The following is a 20,778-nucleotide window of genomic DNA, read 5'->3' as shown; positions in this document are numbered from 1 at the left end:
TAAAGCTCAAACTCCCGAGCCTGCTGAATCTGTCTACTCTTCCCTTTAAGAACTCATGTAGAGAGAATCCACTCAGCATTTATCTGTTCCTCTCTCTGACCTCTGTTCTTCAGGGGAAACTGCTGTCCCAAGAACACCCTAACTTGATTGAGAAGGTTCCCTACTTGTGCAGTCGTATCTACTACCCCTTGGAGTTCCTAGGTATGTAAGACCCCAGTGGAGGTGTGAGGCCTTACAGGACAGAAGTCAATGGAGTGGTCAGCAAGAAGGTGGAGCTACTGACGCCTGTCCACTTTTCCAAGATGAAGTGTAAATGAAACACACTGTCCCAAGATGGTAAATCAACAGAGCAGAACACCTCAAGGCTATCTGCATCTACAGAGGAACCTGGCCACATTTACTTACCCTTGAACTCCATCTTCTAGGAAATGTACACAGAGGCTGAACCAGGCTTTGGCAAGTAAGTCTGCATCTATAAATTAGAGGCAATCTTCAATAGTCCAACTGCTATGTGGTTGCCTGGACATTGAGTGCCAAATCTTTGTGGAGGGATCTACAAAAGGAGGAGTTTTGACCAAAGTCCTGTATTGGGAAGGAATTGATGAAAACTTGGATGCATCCTCTGGCTGAAGACATCTAGTCCTAGCAAATCAGCTACCACTCCACCCACTCACACCATCTTATTCTTCTGTCCCTAGGGGAAATCCAGACAATCCACCCCTAGTCTCCTTTTCTACCAAATCCACATTCTATCTAGAAGGTTACATGGTAGGGGCAGAGAGGTGAACACTAGAAGTCAATACTCCCATCAATCACCAGACCATAAAATGGACTCAGGAGAAGGAAAAGGAACTAGCTTCCCAGTGCAATGGAAATATCCCACCAAGCTTTATTACTGAGGAAGCTGGGGCTCAGAGAAACTAGGCGACTAGCCCTAGACCTCAGAACCAATAAGCAAGAGAAACTAGGATTTGCTTCAAGTTCCCAGGTCCCTCCTTCCAATCTCTGTTATTTCTGAGGTCAAAATTGCAGATCTTCAGTTGTGCATCAAAGTGTGAAGTGCTATAGGATCATTTAACAAAGTCTCTGCTCCCTTATAAGACTGAACTTTGAACCACAACCTAGTCTTTCCTGGGAATCTTAATGGGTTTTTTGAGGTTTCATTCATTAGTCAATACGGAGTGTTAGATTTCTGCTACTTGATTCATGCCTCTCACACCCTTTCGAAAAATAGAACTAAATCTTTAGACACCAAATGCAGATGTATGGTTGCCTCAAGCTGAAGATTGGGTGCAATATGGTGGCTGATAATGGTCAAGGGGCTTCTATTTAGAATGAGGAAGGTATTCTAAATTTAGAATATGGTGATGTTCCACAAGCTTACAAATATAGAGAAACTGATTGATATACAGATTTTAAATCAGTGAATTGATAGAATGTGAATTATGTTCCAATAAAAAGAACCTAACCTTCCAAAGCTTAAAACAAAATAAGTAGTCATAAGACATGATTTTTGCATATGTCAAAGTATGTCAAATAGCAGGCATTGCTGAAGAAATTCAGAGGAGAAAGATCACTTGTAGTTAGAATAGCAGAGAAGATAGCAAGGGTTATTTTCATAAGAAAAAAATTAAGTTTTTAAGTTAGATTTCCCAGTTGGCAGAACAGAATCAGGAATTCTGGAAAAGATATGAGTGTATAAAGCATGCCCAGAAAATAACAAGCCAGCTAGCTAATAAAACCCTGCAGACACAAAGATGACTTACCGCACAGGATTAGCCTCTAGTGCTGTGAAACAAATACCCTGGAAACTGGCAACTTATGTAACAATAACCATGTATTTGTTCACAGCTCTGCAGTTTGGGCTGTGACTAGGAACATGGCTTATCTTTGCTCCATAATTGGCTCATGACTCTACCAGAGCTGGCACATTCATCCTGACTCCTCACTCAAGCCACATGTCCCTTTCCCCCCTCCTCATCAATCACTCTCCCAAAGCTGCACTCTCTCCAGAACTCACATCCCCAAGGAAAAAGGAAACTAACTCAGGCCTTCTTGTATGGCAGTAGAGAAGGCAAAATCACAAAAGCCAACAATGCAATGTATCTCCAGCCTAAGCACTGAACTTACACAACTTCACTTATACCGTATCTTATTTATCCAAGCAAGTCATGAGAGCCAATTGGATCCAGTGAAAAAGGACCCAGCACAAGGTGTGAATTCAGAAAAGCCTGACTCATTGGGTATCTATTACAAATGCCAAACATTAAATCATATACCTGTCTTGGAAGAGTTTACAGTTCAATGACCTGGCTAACTTGAAAGGTATTTAAAGGGAAATATGTCTAGGAATGTAAAACTGGGAACAGCACAGATTCTGAATACAGAGAGTTTTTATTTCCCTCAAGAATTCTTCATTTAAGTACAAAATTCCCTAGAAGAGGTGATATTTTAAACTTTTATCTGTCAACATCTTAGAAGTTGATTGTGAATTAAATAAGACAGAACAAAAACCGGTTCTAAGAAGCTATATAAATTACAAGACTTGCTATGAGACAGGAACGAGTGCTGAGGCCACATCCCAGAATGACAAAAGATGCTCACTTTCTTGCCTTGGTTCTCCTGCCCTTCTTTTTTATGGTTTTGTTTTGTTTTGTGTCTTTGTGGTTTGGGGGCCATACCAATTTGTACTCTGAGTTTATTCCTGGCTCTGTGCTTAGGATTGTTGTTGGTGACTCTCCAAGGACCATATGTGGGGACAAAGATCAAATCTAGGGCAGCCATGTGCAAGGCAAGCTCCCAACTCACTGTACTATCTCATATGCCTTATGACCTGCCCTCTTTCCACAAGTTATTCTTTTTCTCTATATATGAGTGGTCTATAAATTATTGAAGTTGGAATCTCAGTTTAATGAGCAAGAAAATGGAAAATATGGGCATTCAGAGAGGTCTGTCCAGACTCTAACATGGAAATAAATAGCAAAAAGAAAACTGAAGACCATGGATCCAACTTAGCTCATTACTTGGAGTAACAATGGTTTTTCTCCACCTTCCTCCTGGATTCACATTTCATTTCTCTAAATCCCAGCAATTGAGCCTTATCTGGTGCACAGTGCTTCTAAGGACCTGTTTTAGCTGACAGATGACCTCACATGACCTAAAATGATAAAGCAAAACCATAATACTTGGCCAATAGCACCTCACACTTTACTCCCAAAGGCACAGCTACCTAGTTGACATTTGAACTTTTGTCCTCCAGAGACTGCATTCATTCTACAGTGACTGTCACATGTTGCAGCAACTCCAGGGAGCAAACAAGACGCCCTTCTGAAAGTGAATGAGAATGTGTGTCAGCAACATTAGCAAAGGCTGAGGAGTAACTCCTGTATGAATATTGTCCCCAGGTGTGCACATAGGACCAGGAGTCTCCCATTGAAACAGAGTGCCCTCGGTTCTCAGCAAAATCTGGCAAAATGTCTCCACGTACCTCCTCTGTCCCAGATCAGTGCTTTCTTCCCTGTTTGGTATCCCCAGATAAAAATCTGGGAATTGGGGGCTAGAGGGGTGGCACAGCAATAGGGTCTTGCAACCACCTGACCTAGGATGGACAGAGGTCCATCCCCCAGCGTCCCATATGGTCCCCCAAGCCAGGAGCGATTTCTGAGTGGGCAGCCAGGAATAACTCCTGAACATCACCAGGTGTGGCCCAAAATCCAAAAACCAAAAAAAAAATCTGGGGGTTGAAAACTCATCCAGATGCAGAGCATTTCTTTTCCTCTAGCACACACCCCCCATTGAAAATTTCTACCCCCATTCATTCTATTTCCAAATTATACTTTCCCTTCTTTATTTAATACTTAGTCCAAGATCAGGGTGATTTCCACTCACTAGAAGAATAAATCAATGCTCATTCCCTATAAGAAGCAAAGACTCCTGAAAGAAATAAATGTATCTGAGAGGCCTTTTGTCAGAAAGGGGAGACATGAAAGCTTATGGGGTGGGGGATCAGAATCTTAAGAGAGTTTTCTCTTCTAAACAAAATCTGGACCAGGCAAAAAACAGAAGATGGAAGGAAGTCTCCACCTGAACTCTGCTGTCTCACTCCCCACTGCCCACACACTGCATATCACTAGAAATATCAAATATCAATCATTCTTCTGAAGAAAGGAGTCACTTGCCTTAAACAAGAGCAAGCTAGAGGTCACATTCCTCCAGTAAACTATTTTAAATGCCCACAGATAAAGATTATTTCCAATAGAAGTCATCAGTGACATCACTCATCGAGTTTGACCATTGTAAACTTCTGTTCAGACAAAAGATTCTCACTTCAGTCCACGTGATATGCCCACAATTTCAAAAGGGGATTTAGGGAAGAAAAGAACAGAAAAGAAACATACTTGACAAGTAGCACCATCTAGAGGATTTACGAGGTAAAACTATTCCTCTAGCAAATATAACCCTGCAAGGATCCTCCAGCAACAGAAATAGGTGCTCACCTCTCTCTACCTTGGGCCTATGAACTTGGGCTTGTCCCTGAACCTAAGATGTTTGAGACTCTCTGCTTTCTGTGCCCAGACATAGGCAAAACATTTGACAGAACAGAGCAGCACCAGAGTCCAGAAATTATCAGCAATATGCAAAAGAGAAGCCAAACCCATGACTCCACCTACTTGAAGAATCTGAATTAAACATGATGGATTTCTTCTTTGAAAAAGTGTCTGTTCATTTCTTCTCCCCATTTTTTGATGGGTTTATAAATTTTTTTCTTGTTAAGCTCTGTTAGTACCTTGTATATCTTAGATATTAGCCCCTTATCTGATGGGTATTGGGTGAATAGCTTTTCCCATTCTGTAGGTGGCTTTTGTATCCTAGGCATTATTTTCTTTTAAGTGCAGAAGCTTCTCAGCTTAATATAGTCCCATTTGTGTATCTCTGCTTCAACTTGTTTGGTGAGTGCTGTTTCTTCCTTGAAAATGCAGACACTTTCTCAAAGAAGAAATACAAATGGCCAAAAGGCACATGAAAAAATTCTCCATATCACTAATCATCAGAGAAATGCAAATCAAAACAACAATTAAGTACCATCTCACACCACAGAGACTGGCACACATCACAGAGAACCAGAACAATCAATGTTGTCGGGGATGTGAGGAGAAAGGAACTTTCATTTTTTGCTGGTGGGAAAGCAGTCTAGTTCAGCTTTTATGGAAAACAATATGGAGATTCCTCAAAAAAAAACTGGAAATTAAGCTCCCATTTGACCCAGCTATACCACTCCTAGGGATATACCCTAGGAACACAAAAATACAATACAAAAATTCCTTCCTCACACCTATATTCATTGCAGCACTATTTATAATAGCCAGACTCTGGAAACAACCAAGATGCCCTTCAACAGATGAATAGCTAAAGAAACTGTGGTACATATATACAATAGAACATTATGCAGCCGTCAGGAAAGATGAAGTCATGAAATTTTCCTATACATGAATGTACATGGAATCTATTATGCTGAGTGAAATTAGTCAGAGGGAGAAAGAAAGACACAGAATAGTCTCACTCATCTATGGGTTTTAAGAAAAATTAAAGACATTGAAATAATTCCCAGAGATGAGGGCCAGAAGGACTGGCTCAAGATATGAAACTCTACAAAGAGTGGTGAGTGCAGTTAGAGAAATAACAATATCAGTGAGTGAGGGACGTAGAAAGCCGGTCTCTAATACAGGCCGGGAGTGGGGAGGGAAGAGATAGGGCCCTTGGTGATGGGAAGGTTGCACGGTGAAGGGGGGTGTTCTTGTTATGACTGAAACCCAACTATAATTATGTTTGTAATCACGGTGTTTAAATAAAGGAATTATTAAAAAGAAAAAGGAAAAGAAATAATAAATAAACATGATGGATGCCTTAGTTAGGCCAAATGTGGGATGTTAGGAATGGTTAGTTGTTGTATCAGATTTTGAATCTGCAAGATGGGGGGGGGGGGGGCTGGAGAGACAAAGGACAAATAGCCAAAATGAGTTAAAAAGTTATGGAAGAGGGGCCGGACCAGTGACGCAAGCCGTAAGGCATATGCCTTGCGCGCGCTAACCTAGGACAGACCGAGGTTCGATCCCTGGCGTCCTATGCCAGGGGCGATTTCTGAACGCATAGCCAGGAGTAACCCCCAAGCATCACTGGGTGTGCCCCCCTAAAAAAAAAAAGTTATGGGAGCGTGAACCTTGCCTTGTGCGCCATGAACCTAGCCGATTGTGCAGAGAAGATCTCCCCCAGCACAATAGTCGAAATCCACCTGGCGGCCGCCATGTACCTGCAGACAGGCTGAGGCGGCTAGCTGGGCTTTCTGGGCAGCTACTTCCTGAGTGGTTCCCAGAGCCTGTGTGGCCCCGAGTCCCTGCGCTGGCTCTGCCATCCCCAGGGCCAGAAATTCTTCATGAAGTGGAGTTGGTCAATGAAGGCAGCCGCCAAGGAGAGTCTGTATTGCACACAGAAGGACCCAGCCGACCCCATTGCCCAAGTCCACAGGCCTTCTGTAGAAACCTGCTGGAGCAAGCCGTGAAGGCCCTGGTGAAGCCTCCGGCCAAGAAGGCGGCCAGAGAGCAGGAAGAAGAGAGCTGCAAATTTGTCAATGCTCTGGAGTGCCTGAGATTACTGCATTCCTTCTTGGACTCTGTGGGAGCAGTGAGTGTTCTCTTTTCCAGCAGCTCCATGCTCAAGTCCTCCCTTGGCCCTGATCTGGTCTGCTGTTGGTGGGTGTCGGCCATCACTAAGGCCATCAGCTGGATGCAGGAGAGCATTGCAGTCGTGCGCGCCCACGGCCAAGGCCCTGGAAATGACTGAAGGCGGTGTTGCATATGTGCAGGGCCATGCAGGCCTTGGTGCCCGGGAAGGCGGGTAGGCAGCATAGCGCTCTGGACCACTGTGAACGTGCCAGAGGCCACCTGTGGGACGACCTCAACGTCACAGGCGCGTCCTGTGACCTCACCCTCAACCATGTGGTCCAGCTGCTGACGTGTGACCTACTGCTGTCTCTGCAGACAGTGCTGTGGCAGAGGCAGGCGGTGGCCAGCCACGCCCTGGGCGACACTTACCATGCGTCGGGCACCCAGCTGGCTGGCTTCCAGAGAGATTTGGGCAGCTTGCACTGGCTGGCACACAGCTTCCACCCAACCTACCGAAAGGTGTTCTTGCATGAGGCCACCGTGCTCCTGATGGTCGGGGGCAGCCCCACACGTACCACCAGCTGCTGGAACACAACTTGTGGCAGCACCAAGCACCAAGCATGGTGAGGAGGACACCTGGCTTGGCCAACAAGAACGGGCCACCGCCATCCTGCTGGCCTGACACCATCTGTCGCTGTCCTTCCTCTTGTCCCTGGGCCCGCACCCTGGAGAAGGTGGGCTACTGGCGCTCCTGCAGTGACTGCCAGCAGATGACCGTCAGGCTGGGAGACGGCAAGGCCATCTCGCCTCCTGACCACAGCTCATTCTTGTCCTCCCACTTCTCTCCTCTCCCTCTGTCCCCATCCTGTCCTCTGTGTGTGTGTGTCTCTCTTTTTTCTCTCTCTCCCTCTCCCCTCTTCCTGACTCAGTTTCTCCCTCTAGAAGCTGTGGGTAGAGCCCTGTCTCCTAGAACACTTCAGGCAAGCATGCCCAGGGTTAGAGCCCTTTCAAACTGCTTGGATAGAGCTCAGGGCCCGGCAGGCCTGAGAGGAAAGATGGGGCATGAGTGGCAGCTGAGCGCCCTTTCCTGCTTCTATGTGTGTATGAGCTTTCCTCTGGGGGACTGTGCCCCCAGTTCCTTTTTATACGATGTTTTTATAGTACGCTTTGTTTGCCAGTACGGAGCTGAGTGCTCCTGGCACCGTGCCTGGCCCTTCTTGCGCTGGCAGTCCTTGGTAAACAGGACAGCCGGGAGATGGGCAGGAGGTAGGGGCAGACCTGGGGTGGATGAAATAATGTTGGCATTACTTTTTAATTTTTTTAAAAATAAATGGTAGGGGCTGGAGATATAGCATGGAGGTAAGGCGTTTGCTTCTCATGCAGAAGATCGGTGGTTCGAATCCCGGCATCCCATATGGTCCCCTGTGCCTGCCAGGGGTGATTTCTGAGCATAGAACCAGGAGTAACCCCTGAGAGCTGCCGGGTGTGACCAAAACAAAACAAAACAAAACAATAAAATAAAATAAAATAAAATAAATGGTATCTTGGGGCCAGAGCGGTGGCGCAGCTGTAGGGTGTTTGCCTTGCACGCGGCTGACCCAGGATGGACCTCAGTTTGATACCCGACATCCCATATGGTTCCCCAAGCCAGGAACGACTTCTCAGCGCATAGCCAGGAGTAACCACTGAGCGTCACCAGGCATGGCCCAAAAATCCAAAATAAAAAGAATAAATGATATCTTATTTAATTGTCCGGTTCCTTCCCACTGCCCCGTCCACTGGGTGCCTGCCCTGGCTCTGAGGAGATCCGGGATGCCAGGGAGACAGGGCCTTCGGCAAGGATTCGAGCTCTCCTTAGCCCAGCTCCTACCTCCACAGTCTATTTTTCCCCTAAAAGCCAGGGCAGAGGCTGACTTCCCAGCCCCTATGATAACCCCCTCTGTGGGCCTGCACGGGGTTACCTAAGGTTACCTTGGGACATATCCACCAAGGCCTCCTATCATGCTGCCCCTCAAGAGGGCTCACCCCGTCAGGCCGGTTGGTGGAGAATGGACTGGAGGGGCCCACAGATGCGGGGGGTGCAAGTAGGGCAGCCCTGGACTGTTCAGCTGGAATGTCACCCCTTCTCGCTCTGCTCAGGACCTGTGGTGAGCTGCACCCCTGTTTTGTGTAGACTGATTTTTCTCATAGTTGTTTTTGTTTGTTTGTTTGTTTGTTTGTTTTTTGAGAGGAGGGGTTGCCTCCGGTTTCTTGATGTGGCATTATTCCCATGTCTTGGACATAGATTATTCAATAAACACAGCTTGGTACCACCCAGGGGAAAACAAGTTATGGGAGAAAAAAATTAAAGGTCGAGATCTAGGGACTGGAGAGATAGCACAGCAGTAGGGCATTTGCCTTGCACGCAGACGATCCAGGAGGTATGGTGGCTCGAATCCTGGCATCCTATATGGTCCCTGTACCTGCCAGGATCGATTTCTGAGCACAGAGCCAGGAGTAACCTCTGAGTGTGACCCAAAAACAAACAAAAAAAAAAGGTCAATATTATAATGACTTACTAGAGGATGGCTTAATAGCTCCACAGTTTAAAGATTAAATTTAAAATTTCTTTGGAACACCGGGCTGGCAAGGTGGCGCTAGAGGTAAGGTGCCTTACAAGCACTAGCCAAGGAAGGACAGCGGTTCGATCCCCAGTGTCCCATATGGTCCCCCCAAGCCAGGGGCGATTTCTGAGCGCTTAACCAGGAGTAACCCCTGAGCATCAAACTGGTGTGGCCCGAAAAAACAAAAACAAAGTTTCTTTGGAACAAAACCTGGGGGCTACACATTAGCATTATGTGAGTTATTTTAGATTTTAATTCCCACCTTTAAGAGGACAAGGTGTTGTGGGCTAGAGAGATTGTGAATAGGCATTTGCCTTGGTTTAATTTCCTTTATCCCGTATGATCCCTAAGTACATAACCAAGAGTATGCCCAGAACACCAGTGGGGATGACCCAAATTCCCTCCAAAAAATAGAAGTTTCAGTTTTTATTATCAAACATATTTTTTCTTTTTTAATTATTTTATGTTTATTTTCAATTTTTAAATATATTTTTATTTAAGTAACATGATGATAGTTGGGTTAAGGTCACAAACAGAACACCACCCTTCACCAGTGTAACATTCCCCTTCCCCCCCTTCCCATCCCCTGCCTGTATTTGAGACAGGCATTCTACTACAGTTATTTGTTTTTAAGTTCAGTAAATTGTATTTTTTTTTCTTAAAGGATAAGAGTAAAGAAATATAGTAAAGGTGTGACAGTGGCAATCGTTGTTGTTTGCATAGATCCAGAAAAATAGGGAAAATGAAAAAAAATCCTTGACCTAATTACAAAAAGGCCTCACCCCAGAAGTTTATTGGCATAAGACCAACTCTGGGTTCCAGGCATACCAGTCTGTCCAACCCGAGTCATTCTCCATGGTCCCAATGAAACTTTTTCACACTTTAGCTATTGTTGGTATCAGATTCTTATATTTAAAGATTCTGAATTCTGTGCATTTCTTTCATCGATGTCAGGCTGATGTGGAGCATCCTCTAGTTTCAGCATACCATTAAATGCAGAGCGATCTGCCCTGCATGCAGACTGTTGCTGAGTCATCTGGTTGTTGAGAGCACTCTTTAGAGTAAGTCAATGCCAGAGAAGTGGTAGGTCTTCTCTGGTAGAGGCTTGAATCCTGGTAATGTTATAGACAATTGTGGTTGTTTCCATAGATGGTATCCACTGTTCAGGTGTGTGTGGGCGATGCCTATTCTTCTGAGGCCTAAGCCAAATCATTATGCCAATGTTCAGGGTATAAGGCCTAATTGCATTACCAAATTTGTGTTCCCATCTCTATTAGATAAGAACTTGTTTGCATATGTAATATTTTTCCATTTTAATGTGCCTATACAAAAGAGAAACAATGCCATAAGATATTGCATCTGGGGGCTGACGAATAAAGTCGAACATTCCCCGTAACTTGGTTCAAACATGAAATCTATACAGGGATACTCTTCTACCAGTATTGCTTATAAAACAGATCTCAAAGGGGGAAAATCAAACAATCAAATAACAAAACCAGTGGGCAAAATTGTCACTATATGAGGATGTTCGAAAAGAGTTATAGATGTTAAGGGAATACATCTGAGATATACAAAGGAGATACACGTGTCCCTTTTATGTTTTAGAAATAGTCAAGAGGGAGGGTGTTGTTTCCAAGACACCCCTTTGGTCTGTGATTTGGACAAGCAAAGAACACATGGAGCTATGTCCTCCCCATATTGCCTGCTGAAGCTTCTGACTCCCAGAGAGGCCTTAGCTTCCTAATTGCTGGAAGTTGGAAGTTCACCAGTACCCTCCCCGGCCGTTGCAGGAACTAGGAAGCCTGAGGTCTCTTTTAAATTGCACCTCTCTGGAACCCACTTGCTAAAACCCTGAGCAGGTGTCCAGGAATAACCCTGGGGACCAGGAGGAAGGAGAGAGAAGGTTATGGGCAGCAGCCGAGGCTGAATCTTCCCCTTAGCTTGGCCAAAAAACCTACAGCATGGAGTCTTGCCGTGACGTGTTTGCCTGCTGAAGCTTCAGACTCCACCCAAAAAATTACTGTGAAAGATATGTAATCCACCTTGGCCAAAATAAAAATCATTAGTACAGAAAAAATGGTTAAATGTGGGGTAACAGGAGATGGGAGTGAGGAAGTAAAGGAATAAAATGAGCTCCAGGATGGCTTTCAGATTATGACAAACAGATGAAGCACAATGGTATCCAAATATTTGTCAATAAGCTCCCTCTGGAGCCTATCAAGCATATTTTTATTTAAACATTTTGGTATGTATTGAGGCCACATCCAACTATGCTCAAGGATTATTCCTAGCTCTGTGCATAGGATCACACTTGGCAGGCACAGGGAACAATTTGTGGTGTCAACCTGTGTTGTGTATGTAAATATTTTGGGGGATTACTATGTTACTCACCCTAAACTGATTGGTGATTGTGCCCTACCCTAGGGTGTGACCTGGCATTCTGCCCCCACCCTAGGGTAGGACCTGATTCTGCTTTCACCATTGGTTGGTATCTGATCCCACCATCGGGTGGGACCTGACTCTGGAGTATAAAAACAGGAGTCTGTGGAAGGCCAGGGGCTTTTGCTGGCTGAGACTGAATCTGAGTCTTTGGACTTCAGTTTTGCCCATCCGAATAAAGCAAATATTTCCACGAGCCTGATTGTCTGCGAGCTGTTTACCCGCCGTTTCACCTCAGAACCGTGGGCTAGACAGGGTGGCAGACGCGTACTCCGAGCTGGAAGAAAAGGGCCTCATTCTCCATCCCACCATCAGTCAACCTCTTCAGGGGCTGACTTGCTACATAATGGCGCCCTGAACAGGGACATGAACCCTGGACCCTCAGAACTGTAAGTGAAATACTTCATTGGAAATTTCCTATGCTGACCATCAAATGGTTTCTGTGGTTAGTCATGTGGATTTTGCCACCCTTAGTCTTACGCATTGGTGCTCTAGTATACAAGTGGATCATTCCATTTTGTTTAAAACTAATTGGTTTTGATCTAAGGACAATCACTGCAGTTGGATGGTTGTGGTCTATATTTCAAATGAAAAGTGTAGTGTCTCTAGCCATCATAGTTTGTGGAATTTCTGTGTTGACTAACGTTATTATTATGAGCATAGTTATTTGCTGATATTTAGGAAATAGAAAGTGTAGAAATGGTGAGGCTAAAACCAGTATAGATAATAAGGAAATTTATCTGATGAAAACTCAGACCAAGGTGCAGGCTGACGAATCTAGCCCCACCATCAACAATATAGAAATTTTTGCTGGAAGAAAAACAACTCAGAATGTTAAGCCTGATTCTAGTGAATTTCTTGACAGTAGTGACTCAGATAATGATCAACCTCCAGTACTAACTTCACGAGGGAGGCCTCCTTCTAGTCACAAAATTGAATCGCAGAGCAGAGCAGATTCAAACGATGAACAACATGCTCGGTCTCAGAGCTCTATTCAGAGTAATTTTGCTAATCAGGCCTTATCCCCTATAGATGGGGTAAATGTTTCTAACTATGTACCCTATCAGATGGAAGAATTAGATCGGTTTAAAAGAGCATGTAAAGAACATGGGCCAAAATCGCCATACAGTGTGGAGTTATTAAGACTTTGGAGTCGTAACTCATCTTGGACTTTGTATGATTTTAAAAGAATCGCTGAAATATGCCTGTCATCTAAACAGCGAACTGAATGGGAAATGTACTATTCAGAAGGCGTAAAAGCTAAATTATATAGTCCGGATGGTATAAAAAAGCAAGTGGCAGGTGTTACTCTATCGTATGAATTATTGATGGCAGAAAATCAATTTGCAAATATTCAGACACAAGCAGCTTTACCTAAGGAAATCTTAAATTTAATTAGGGAGATTGCATTGTCATCATGGGAAAAAATTGATTCTAACAGCATTGGTAGAGGAAACTTTTTAAAAATTACCCAAGGCCCTTATGAGTCATTTGCAGAGTTTGTAGGTAAGATTAAAGATGCTCTGAAGTTACACGTGGAAGATGAGGAGATGAGAAACTTCCTAGTAAAATCTTTGGCCTATCATAATGCAAATTCAGCCTGTAGATTAGTATTGAATACATTAAATGAAAAGTCAGATCTGAATGATTACCTTTATGCCTGCCAGAATGTCTATGTGGAACCCCAACCCCCACCCCACTTAGACTCAGTACAAACCTTCCCAGTTACCAAGGGAACAATGCCTTATTCCCCTCGGGGACAGAACACTTTCCGGAAACCAGGTCTTTGCCCAAAATGCAAAAGGGGTCGCCACTGGGCGAAAGATTGCAGATCCAGAAACCTCATTAATAATAACCTAAGTAGAGGTTTCAACACAGTCCCCAGGAAGCAAATTGCCTGCTACCATTGTGGAAAACAGGGACATATCAAAAGAAATTGTCGTCTCCTTATAAATTCAGCTCCTCAAGAACACACATACCAGATGCAGGGAAACGCCCACAGGGCCTCCCCCCCAGGCCCTTCCAAATCAGGGGCAAAGTTCACAGACAATAATCCTACCAAGCCCAGCCCAAGAAAATTCATCACGATAAGGGAATTAATCCACTCCACTTCAAGAAGTGCCGGATTAGGCATATTATGCCCAGAGGACATTACAATTTACCCAGGAGCATGCCCTTACATGTTAGAAACTGGCATTGTAGGCCCGCCACCCCCAGATACTATGGGTTTGATTCTTGGCAGAAGTTCCCTCAACATAAAGGGTATATCAGTAATCACTGGTGTCATTGACTCAGATTCCATGGGAGAAATCATTGTAGTTATTACTGTACCAGTTACATGGACCTTTAAAAAAGGAGAAGCGATTGCCCAGATAGTAATAGTGCCTTATGTCAAATTTGGGACTTCAGATAAGACTAGAATTGGAGGTTTTGGAAGCACAGATCCGGATGCTGCTCAAAACCCAATCGTGGCTCTGGTTACTAAATGTAAAGATGAACACCCAATGATCAAACTTCACTTGGAAGGCAAACCCTTTGATGGAATGATAGATACGGGTGCTCAGGTTACCGTAATTTCTGATAAAGAATGGCCAGAAAATTGGCCTCTTCAGGAAATTCCGTATTCCCTAGAAGGAATAGGAGGCCTGAGTTCCTGTCTGTTGAGTACGAGGACTATACTATTTTACGGCCCAGAAAATCAAAAAGCAATAATCAGACCTCACGTGGGCCCATTTTCACCATCCCTGTGGGGCCGTGACCTACACAAACAGTGGAAAGCAGAATTCCACATCCCATTAGCTCCAGAAGAGCCCGAACCTTCTTTTGATTTAAAAACCAAAAATTTTTAGTGGGGGCCACTACTGTAAAAACACCAGCACCAATAAAAATAAAGTGGAAATCTGATGAACCAATTTGGACAGGTCAGTGGCCCCTTAAAACTGATAAATTAAAGGTGCTGACAGAATTAGTGGAGGAACAGCTAAATTTAGGACATATTGAACCATCTTTTTCTCAATGGAATTCACCTATATTCACTATAAAAAAGAAATCCGGTAAATGGAGACTTTTGATGGATCTTAGAGCTATAAATTTATCCATGATACCTATGGGCAAATTGCAGACTGGTTTACCATCACCTGTAGTTATTCCAAAGGAATGGCCACTAATTATAATTGATCTGAAAGACTGCTTCTACCATATTCCTATCCACCCAGATGATAAAAAACGTTTTGCATTCTCAGTTCCTTCTCTCAATAATACCCATCCCTGCAGACGTTTCCAATGGACTGTTCTCCCCCAAGGCATGCTGAATTCCCCAACCATGTGTCAGTTTTTTGTAGATAAGGTTTGAGCCCTGCTCGTGAAAAATTTCCTCAAGCCATGATATTTCATTATACAGATGATATCTTGCTCACAATGAACAATGAAACAGATTTACAGGAATTATACTCTTATGTTACTGACTGTTTACAAACATCAGGACTGAAAATAGCTTTAGAAAAAATACAGATAATGCCACCGTATCAATATTTGGGTTTTATTTTGGACCGGACGTCTATACGTCCACAAAAATTTTCTATCAAAAAAGAAAACCTCAGAACGCTTAATGATTTTCAGAGACTTTTAGGTGACGTAAATTGGCTCCGCCCTGCACTAGGAATCCCAAATGCAGAGTTATCTAATCTGTTTAAAACGTTGGAGGGTGATCCTGCTTTAGATAGCCCGAGAAATTTAACAACAGCTGCCAAAAATGAATTGGACATCTTCTTGAGCAGATTACAAAAATCGTTTCTCTCAAGATTCATCCCAGGAGAAAAGGTATTACTGTTAATCTTCCCTACTATAGAAACCCCCACAGGGGCCTTGATGCAACAGTCAGGGCCTTTGGAATGGGTGTATTTACATAACAAACAACCTCGCTCAGTTGTCCCCTACTTGCAACTGATTTCAGAGATTATTATCAAGGCAAGACTCAGATCTATATCTTTACTAGGTTTTGACCCAGATATAATAGTTTTGCCAGTACCAAAAGAGGAAATTGAGTCAATATTGCCAATTAATGAATCTCTACAAAGGGCCCTCTCAGATTTCACAGGAGAAATATCCTCCCATTATCCAGCAGGAAAAATTTGGGACTTTTTAAAGAAAACTCAGTTTATTATTTCTTCAATTGTTCGGGATTCCCCTATTCCCAATGCCAAGGTTTTTTACATTGATGGATCCCAAAATGGAAAAGGAGGAATAACTGGAGACAACATTAATATGACCATAGATACCAAATATAAATCTGCACAGAAAGTTGAATTAGCAACGTTAATTACCTATTAGAAAATGTATCTGAAGCCATGAATATAGTTTCTGATTCTTTGTATGTGGTAAATTTATGTCATGTGATAGCCACTGCATCACTTAATGCTAATAACCCGATCATACAGGACTTACTTAAACAATTACAGCAGCTTCTTCAAAAACGAACTGAGCCCATCTTCATCACGCATATTAGAGCCCACTCAGGTCTTCCAGGACCTATGGCTCAAGGAAATAAAACTGCTGACTTGCTAGCAATGCCTATATTTAAATCACCTGTAGAGGAACATTCAGCCCTACACACAAATGCTCGCCGTTTACATGTGAATTACCAAATTCCATGGAGGCAAGCTAGAGAAATCGTAGAAAACTGAAACGTATGTGCACCGTTAACAAAAAAGACTCACATAGCAGGAGCAAACCCAAGAGGCTTACAGTCTAACGAACTTTGGCAAATGGATATAACTCAAACAGATTTATTTCCAAGGAAACCTTATCTTCATGTTGTGGTGGACACTTATTCTCGGTTTATGTGGGCAATTCCCATGTCTTCTCAAAAATCTAAGGCTGCTTGTAGTTTTCTTTTACAATGTTTCTCTGTGATGGGTATTCCATATTCTATAAAAACTGATAATGGGCCAGCCTATGTTAGCAAAACTTTTGAATTTTTTTGTAAGGAATGGCAGATAAGACATCTCAGAGGAATTCCTTACAATTGTAGGGGACAGGCCATTGTAGAAAGGACTCACAGAACCTTAAAAACTCAATTGCAAAAAAATAGAAAAAGAGGTTTACCACCAACGGATTTGCTATCTTTGACTCTTATCACACTAAATTACTTTAACTTACCCCAAGGGGAAAGTTACACTGCAGCGGAAAGACATTTTAAAGAAGATATTCAGAGACAAGAAACAACCCATAAACCTATTTGGATCAAGGAGGATGAAAAATGGATAGCTGGCTATCTTCTCCTAAGAGGAAGGGGTTATGCCTATGTTTCTATAAATGATGACCCTCCCAAGAAATTTTGGGTTCCATTACGTCTTGTTAGAAATCAGGCTAGCACAAATGATCAGGTTCAGACTACAAACTCCCCTTCAGAGAAAAAACAGAATACTTCAGACACTAACAGCAGTAATATTACTGAGGTCTCTGGGGCAGGGAACAATTTAGCTGTCACACACCATACAATGAGTTAGACTGATGGTAGTGATAAACCCTTACACTCCGAGATGCAAAAGGAAAGACAGGAACCTGTCTTAACTGGGCTCCAAAATATAGGAAACTCTTGCTACATGAACTCAATATTGCAATGCTTGTATAATATTTCAGACTTAACTCTATTTTTATAAAGATCATTATAAAAAGGATATTAACAAGAAAAATCCGATGGGGCATGAAGGTAAATTAGCCGAAGAATTTGGTCGGCTCATCAAAACCATGGGAAATGGATTTCATAGATATATTAACCCTGAAAGCTTCAAAGTAACAATTGGTTTACTTAATGACCAGTTTGCTGGACACAATCAGCAGGATCCTCACGAACTACTGATGTTCCTAATAGAGGGATTACATCAGGACTTACTTACTGTAAATCTAATGACAGACAAAACTACACATCTCATGGGAAATGAAAATTATGAACAATTTAGTCCAGAACACCAAAAGGCTCATAAATCTATTATTTATGATCTCTTTCAAGGACAATTCAAATCTATACTCCAGTGTCTCACTTGCCACCAAAAGTCTGAAGTTTATGAGACATTTGTTCATTTGTCTTTGGCTGTTACATCTACAGATAAATGTACATTACAGGAATGCCTCTCTGAATTTTTTAAAGAAGAAGAATTAAGAAATGACAACAAAGTTCTGTGCAACAGTTGCAAAAATAGAAGGGATTTTTCAAAGAAAACGTACTTATGGAAACTGCCACCAGTACTTATAATACACTTGAAACGTTTTGCTTTTGATGGCAAACAAATAAAAAAAATTGCATACTTATGTAGATTTTCCTTTAGAAGACCTCAATTTAGAGGAATTCACTTCTGAGAATAAAAGCAAGATTAAGAAATACAACTTATCATCGGTGTCAAACCATTATGGTAAAGTTCACTATGGGCACTGTACTTCATACTGTAAAATTGCTGCAAAACAACACTGGATCAATTTTGATGACAAGAAGATCAAAAAAGTCCCTAATACATTGGTGAAATCCACAGCAGCATACATCCTGTTTTATACTTCTTAAAGATCTACAATGAACACCAGATAATCATTTCACTTCCTTATCAGTTGCTATTAATGCTCTAGGATTCTTTCCACAGGCATGATCAATGAATATAGATTGAAAATCATGAATCCCCAATGTGTTTCCTTGTAGGATGGATTTATGTCTTAATTTCATTATTGCTCTATGTCTCAGTTAATCATGAAATTTTACAAATTAATTTAGTCAAGGTTCACCTGAAAGAAATTTCTCATCATATTAATGTTGTTTTTCTTTCTAGGTATACTCATTTAACGACTTTCACTCTTTTTATTTTAACATCATTGCTTTATTTCCCTCAATTTAGGTTTTAAGACGCTGACATAATGATAATTTTAGGTGGACTTTCTTCACAATGCTTCTTGCCTATGATTGATTATCATAAAGTTACTGTTATACAATAACTTTGTATATATACTGATATACACGTATAATAGAGTTGTCCATGTTTGTATTACGCATGAAATTCTCTTTCAGATCTGCTAGGCAAAACCATAAAAAAAAAAATTTTTTTTTGTGAATTTGAAATGATTTATCTAAACAGTTGCCGGCTATTACAATTTAAGGCGCTTTTAGTTGATTCAGCTGAATTCTCTTTTATTTTGTTCTATTTTGGATCCTTTCCAACAAATATTTTTTAGTATGAGTGAGTGTTATGGCCATATTTTTTGTGAAGTCTGTGTGTGTATGTCTTGTTTAGTATCTGTCCGTTCTGCATATTTTGTATATAGTTCCCTTTTTCCTAACTTTATCTTCCCCAATTTAGTCTTCCTTATCCTTCTTTCTCTCTTCCTAGTCCTTAACATTTTAATTTTCAGGATCCCCTTCGCATGTGCAACTCATCTCCTTCACCCACAACTACAAGCTTCCTGATCTTGGCTGGAAGAAGAAATCCGTGACTGTTGGAGTTTTACACCATATATGCTGCAAACTTGTTGGAAATGAAGCCACCTGGAATTTGTGTCACAATGTAACCCCAGAGAAAAGATCCATGGACAAGACCCACAGTCTCTGGATCCCAGTTAAACTGTGCTATCTGAATTTCTGGTTTTCCATCCACATACACAATGCTATCGTTGACCGTTTCTACAATGGCTACCCCAAGATTGCACCGATCCCAAAGGAAATACAGAAGCCCAACCAACTTATGATGTAATGATGTAATGCTTGGGGATGCCCCAACACATGGATGACTGTACTGGCCTTCCTTCTTCATTCAGCTTGATGTTATCTCCTGTACAAGGCTTCAACCCGCTTTTCCAGACCCATCAAGTGTCTTCTGCCGGTCTTTTTGGAGTTCCAGACCCCTCATATTTACAGATTGGTATTGAACTCTGTAGAAATTTCATCTGTTGTTTTTCCTATAACTGTAATCCTTTGAAGTTATATTTGGTACTACACTTCTTTTGACTATCGTAATTAATGTTTTTCTATTTTAGTTTTTAATATTAGGAATCGATGTTGTATTACATTAAGGTTTTGCTTTCTTGACTTTAGGTTTGTAAGTTAGATATTATTGTCTATAATTTCCTAAATGATATTTTTGTCTGTTCTCAGGGTTTTTTTTGTGTGGGCGCATCATAGGCAAAATACTAGGTTTATAGAAGGTTCCATCCATTTTGGATGGGCCCTCAAGTTGTTTATTTACACAGGGAGGGTCTCTGCCTTAAACATTTTGTTTTGGTTTGTGACTTAAGCTCCCATCTATAAATAGTCGACATCAATTTCAGACATCTTATGGACTTCAGACAGGATTAAGAACTTGGACTAAGTTCAGATACCTATTGATCATCATTGCAGTGGCTCCCCACTGTGCAGAGGGTGTATGTGCCTCTTCTTCCAAAATAAAGGCCTAGTTCAATGCCCTCAAAGATGGGCTTTCTGGTCTACCTGAACTTGAATGAAAATGGAGCTGGAGAGATAGCATGGAGGTGAGGCGTTGGCCTTTCATGCAGAAGGTCATTGGTTCAAATGCCGGTATCTGCCAGGAGCGATTTCTGAACGTGGAGTCAGGAGTAACTCCTGAGCGCTGCCAGGTGTGACCCCAAAACGACCACCACCACCACCAACAACAACAACAAATAAAGAAAAGGTGCTTCTTCTTGCCTGCTACACAACCTTTCTGGTGTCTCTTCGAAAGATCTATGTACGTCTTAGATTTATCTTCTCAGGAGCTTGTAGTTGATTCCGTGATACATGTTTCTGGTTTTAGATACCCTGTGCTTAGGTTAGAAGTTTTTCTTTACATTTTCCTGTGATGCGCTTATACAAACAGCCGCTCTTTTATTACTGACTAATTTTTCTTTTAATAATTGTAGACAATATTGTTTGTTTACTAAAAACAAAAGGGGGAATTGTTGTGTATGTAAATATTTTGGGGGATTACTATGTTACTCACCCTAAACTGATTGGTGATTGTGCCCTACCCTAGGGTGTGACCTGGCATTCTGCCCCCACCCTAGGGTAGGACCTGATTCTGCTTTCACCATTGGTTGGTATCTGA

The 20,778-nt window shown here is 42.2% G+C and overlaps 1 pseudogene; it reads left to right on the top strand.

Moving 5' to 3' along the window:
• Nucleotides 1-428: 428 nt before the first annotated feature.
• LOC126004391 (sterol regulatory element-binding protein 2-like) overlaps nt 429-20,778 on the top strand; it is a 39,567-nt pseudogene continuing 19,217 nt past the window's right edge.

The sequence above is a fragment of the Suncus etruscus genome, chromosome 3 (genome assembly GCF_024139225.1).
Source record: "Suncus etruscus isolate mSunEtr1 chromosome 3, mSunEtr1.pri.cur, whole genome shotgun sequence".
In the NCBI taxonomy this organism is placed as follows: domain Eukaryota; kingdom Metazoa; phylum Chordata; class Mammalia; order Eulipotyphla; family Soricidae; genus Suncus; species Suncus etruscus.
The sequence above is the reverse complement of the archived record's forward strand: the minus strand, read 5'-3'. Positions and strand labels throughout refer to the sequence as shown.